The sequence below is a fragment of the Canis lupus genome, chromosome 24 (assembly GCF_048164855.1).
Source record: "Canis lupus baileyi chromosome 24, mCanLup2.hap1, whole genome shotgun sequence".
Lineage (NCBI taxonomy): Eukaryota > Metazoa > Chordata > Mammalia > Carnivora > Canidae > Canis > Canis lupus.
In genome coordinates this window covers 14,256,665-14,261,591 of record NC_132861.1, presented here as the reverse complement: position 1 = coordinate 14,261,591, position 4,927 = coordinate 14,256,665, and the positions used below count along the sequence as shown (strand labels likewise).

At 42.3% G+C, this 4,927-nt stretch overlaps 1 long non-coding RNA gene across 1 annotated transcript; it reads left to right on the top strand.

The window, feature by feature from the left end:
* The first annotated feature begins 3,519 nt into the window (after window positions 1–3,519).
* Window positions 3,520–4,717, top strand: LOC140616421 (uncharacterized). Its single transcript, XR_012016912.1, has 2 exons — window positions 3,520–3,838; window positions 4,482–4,717. It is a non-coding gene; the product is annotated as an uncharacterized lncRNA (long non-coding RNA).
* Window positions 4,718–4,927: the final 210 nt, after the last annotated feature.

Below are 4,927 nucleotides of genomic sequence, written 5' to 3'. Positions count from 1 at the left end.
GAGCCTGCTTCTCCCTCTGCCTGTGTCTCTGCCTCTCTCTCTCACTGTGTGCCTATCATAAATAAATAATTAAAAAAATTAAATGCAAAAATAGCAATGCAAAACCCCAAGGAACCTGAGGAATCAAGAAAACATTACACCACCAAAAGATCATCCTGTAGAGGTTAAACCCCAAGACATGGAGACCTGTGATTTACCCAAGAAGAAATTCAAGATAGCTGTTCTGGAGAAACTCAGTGAGCTATAAGAAGACAGAGAAAGACCATTCAACAAAATCAGGAAAACAATACATGAACAAAATGAGAAGTTTAACAAAGAGATAGAAATCATTTTTAAAAAATAAATAAACAGGAATTCTGCAGCAAAAGAATTGAATGAATGAAATAAAAAATGCAGCAGAGAACATTAACATCAGAATGCACCAAATAAAATATAATCAGTGAATCAGGGGATAGGAACTTTGAAATAAGCCAGTGGGAGGAGAACAAGGAAAAAGAATAAAAAAGAGTGAGACAAAAAAAAGCCTAAGCGTTCTAAAGGACCATCAAAAAGAACGAATATCAGAATTATTGGAGTTCCAGAGAAAGAAGAGAGGAAGAGGAGGAAAACATTAATTTAAAGAAATAATAGTTGAAAACCTTCTTAACCTGGGAAGAGACTTGGAAATCCAAGTTCATGAATCTAATAGACCATCCCATTATTTCAACTCAAAATAATCTTCTCTGACACACATTATAATGAAATTATCAAAAATGAAAGAAAAAGAATCTTAAAAGCAGCAAAAGAGAGAAAAAAATTTAACCTACAAAGGAACCCTCATTAGGCAATCAGACTGCTTAGTAGAAACCTTACAATTCAGGAGAAACTGGAATGATATATTTAAAGTGCTGAAAGAAAAAAAAAATGCCAGCCAAAAATACTCCATCTGGCAAAATTATCCTTCAGAAATGAAGGAGAAATAAAGACTTTCCCAGACAAACAAAAGCTGGAGAGTTCAACCCCACTAGATCTGACTCACAAGAAATGCTGAAAGGAGCTCTTCAAAAATGAAATGAGAAGACACTAATTAGCAACATAAAAATATATGAAAATATACAACACAATGGTAAAGGTAAATGTACAGTCAGATTTAGAGAACTTCAATTCTGTAATATGATGGTGTGTTAACCACTTAACTATGGTATAACAGCTAAAGGAAGAGTATGAAAGATAACTATAGTTGGTATGATCTGTTAACAAATACATGGTATAAAAGGAAGTAAATTGTGGCATCAAAAATGTGAAAGTAGAGAGTAAAAGGGTAGAGATTTTGTATGTGGTGAAATTGTGGCTATTAGTGTAAAGCAGACTGTTACATCTATAAGAAGTTTTAGGTGAGCCTCATGGTAACCACAGAGCAAGAACCTATAGTAACTTTACAGAAGATAAAGGGAAAGGAATCAGAGCATACCTCCAAGGAAGGCTACCAATTCACAAAGGTAGATCAAGAGAGAAAAAAAGGAACAATGAAACTACAAAACAGCCAGAAGGTAATTAATAACAGGGGAGGGAAGGTGAGCAGGGAAGCAGGGGTTCTTGACCCTTCTAGACCTTCTTAAACTAAAGACAATCGGGGTAGGCATCCCAGTCTCAGATTTGTGCTGTGGGCAGGGTGGAAGCAAGGTTGCTGGGTAATTAGCCCTCCTCTCCAAGCCCCCAAGTGACTCCAGCCACACCTTTCCCTCTGGGCAGTAGAATCTGGGAGTGACAAATGGAACCAGGACTGTATCTGCCATTGCCCATGTCACTCAAGGGCATGATTCTGACTTTGGTCCTCAACAGTATGAATTACTTTTGACAGAGCATGACTTTTTCCACGCACACTGCCCACCCCCGCCACCGCACTTTGACTAGAAATCAAAGAATTTCTGTGCAGAGAAATTCTTAATTCTCCTGAGAGGGTTAAATCGCCATAGGTGTGAACAGCCACACTTTAACTCCCCACGAGATGGCAGTATTGTTACACTACAATTCTAACACATGGCCCTGTTCCGGGCTCTTAGTAAGTACCAGATGTACACTGGGAATGATTCACATTCTCTGCCCCTCGGAAAACAGTGAGTTTTATTCGAATAAGTGGCTTTGAACTAACAATTAAACTATTAGTTAAGAGGAAAAGAACTATGATTTTTTCAAATTAAACCTCCTTCCTAAAAATGGGGCTGTGAAAAAAGCTCAAGAATTAAACAGAGATTTCATTCTGATATTGTTTTTAGATGGAACTCATCCCATGCGAATTGGATGTCGTGTCCCTTAGCCCCTTCTCTTCCTCATATGGAGGACTGCTAAGTGAGCTCAGGAACTTTGGGGACCACAGATCTGGACTTGAATTTTCATTCCATTACCTACTAGATGAGTGGTCTTCACCTCTGGGTGCTTCATGTTCTCATCTGAAAGCGTCTCCTACCTCACTGAGTTGTTGGAGGGAACAAATGGGGATTTAGAACAGTGCTTGGCAGATATATGTGGTTCTCAACTCTGGATGCTCACTAGCAGCACCTCCAGGGGAATTTTTTAAATGATTCATTCCCAATGCAAATCAAAATCATCATGAGATATTACCTCACGTCTGTTAGGATGGTTATTATTAAGCAAACAAATGGAGAATAATACCATCTCACCATGGAGAATAGCCCCATTACTTAAAAAAAAAAAAAAAAAAGAATTGAAAGCAGGGACTCAAAGAGATATTTGTACACCCATCTCCATAGCAGTATTCCTCAAAATTGCCAAAAGATGGAAACAACCCAAACACCTATCAACAGTTAAATGGATACACACATGTGATACCTATACATAAAGCAATATTCTTCAGCCTTACAATGAAAGCAAGTTCTGATACACGCTACACAGATAAACCTTGAAGACATGATGCTAAGTGAAATAAGCCAGGCATAAAAGCACAAAGACTATATGATTCCACTCATCGGGGGTCCCTGGAGTCATCCCCCTCATAGGGACAGAAAGTAGAAAGATGGTTGCCCAGGGCTGGAGAAGTAAGGAAATGAGGAGTTCTAGTGCCTAATGGGGCCAGAGATCCAGCTCTGCAAGGTCAGAAGAATTTAAGAGCTGGACAGTGGTGATGGTTGACAACAGAGTGAATGTACTTACTGCCACTGACGAGCACGCTGACGAATAGTTAAAATGTAAATTTTATGGTATATGTATTTCACCATGAGTTTTTAAAAGCTAAGTCCTACACATTTTCAAAAACATTTTTAAAAAAAGAAGAAATTACCAAAATGAGAGATATCCACATTTCTGGGATTGAACCCAAACATTGGTATAAAAGCTCCCCTAAGAATTCTGGTGCTTGGGGGGAGTCCTCAGATGGTCATTCCCAGAGTGAAGCAGGGAAGCAAACTCGAGAGCCCCTGGGGTGGCTTAGACTCTCAAGACGACTCCTTCCCGCCCCCTGCTGGCCTGGCTTGGCTCTGGACTTGCTCTGCAGCTAGGGCTGCTCTGGGCAGGAACAAGGACTCAGCAAAATTCCCATTTGAGTAATGGCTTTGAGACCAAACAGTAATGAAAGCTTCCCTTAGGACTGAAATCTGGAAATGAGCCCATTCATTAGCCCTGTCTACGCCTCTGCAAGGCCTACTCTGGATGAAAACCAGCAGCTCCGTTCTAAGGGGTGGCTCGGCATCCAAGATGGAATAACCTTTCAACTGGGAACTGCCCTCCTCCCAGTGTGATTGTGTGAGCTGGCCTGCACCTCACGGAGCTCACCCTCTTGGTGTCTGGGTCCTGGAACCATGAACTGACCCCTCCAAGCCTAGGGACCTCCTGGAGAGCAGAGGTTAGTCCTGGGGTCAGCAGGGTGATGCTTCTTGGCTGTGATTGCAATCACCCCAGAGTAGAGCGAGGCCCCAAGGAATTCAGAGCTGTGTGTGGAATCCTTCCCCAGGAGCTGGGCTTGGCGGCAGAACAGCAGCCTGCAGGATGGTGGAATGAGGGGACAGACAAAAAAGAAATGTCTAATAACCCAAGGGTGCCAGGGGCTGTGAAAGGGCTATTCTAGGACACACACACCCTCCCCTTCTGTGCCGGGGCTCAAGCTCCTGGCATGTCCACCTGCCACATGAGCCAGGTCGGAGGTGAGGCTGATAGGCAGAGTTCAAAGTTTCCTCCCAGACCCACCCTCATGCACACATGCACGCATATGCACACTCACACACACCCTCACTCAGGCACATATTTACACAGACACACAATACCAGTGGGAATCTATATTATTATTATTTTTAATATATTTTAGAGAGAGCATGTGCACGACTGGGGGGAGGGCAGAGGGAGAGAGAATCTCACGCAGACTCTGCCCTGAGCGTGGAGCCCAGAGAATCTATATTATTAATATATGCACAGACAGCAGATTAGACACCTCAGAGAAACCAAGAAAATATTCCAAACCAGCTCTGATAAACTGTTGTATTTTTCTCCAGGAGCAGCAACGATGTCCCAACTGCATAGAAATACCCCGAACGGAAGCGGATGCAGGGGTCGACGGGGCACCTGTCCAAGATGCTCTCTCCGGGCACGTCTGGGCCCAGGCTACTGCTGATCTGTAAACACCCGGCGCTGGAATCACCAGGAGACAAACAAGAAGGGAACTCATTAGATAAACCCTCATGCTTACGGCCCTATTAGTTAATTAAATTATCACTTTACTGTGCCCAAAGTGAGCTGTAAGACTAATCCAAGTGTCACCAGCTTTATGGGGTCTGCGGGCTCTTTACAAGCTTTCTCTGCTCCCAAGTGTCAAATTGGGGCTGTATGGATAGATAAAGGGAAAATCAAGCTTGCAATTGCAGCCTTTCCCTTCCATATCTTTATACTGTGCTATAAAAGCCTATTATACTTAATTTAAAGAGTGAAAATTGTTGACATC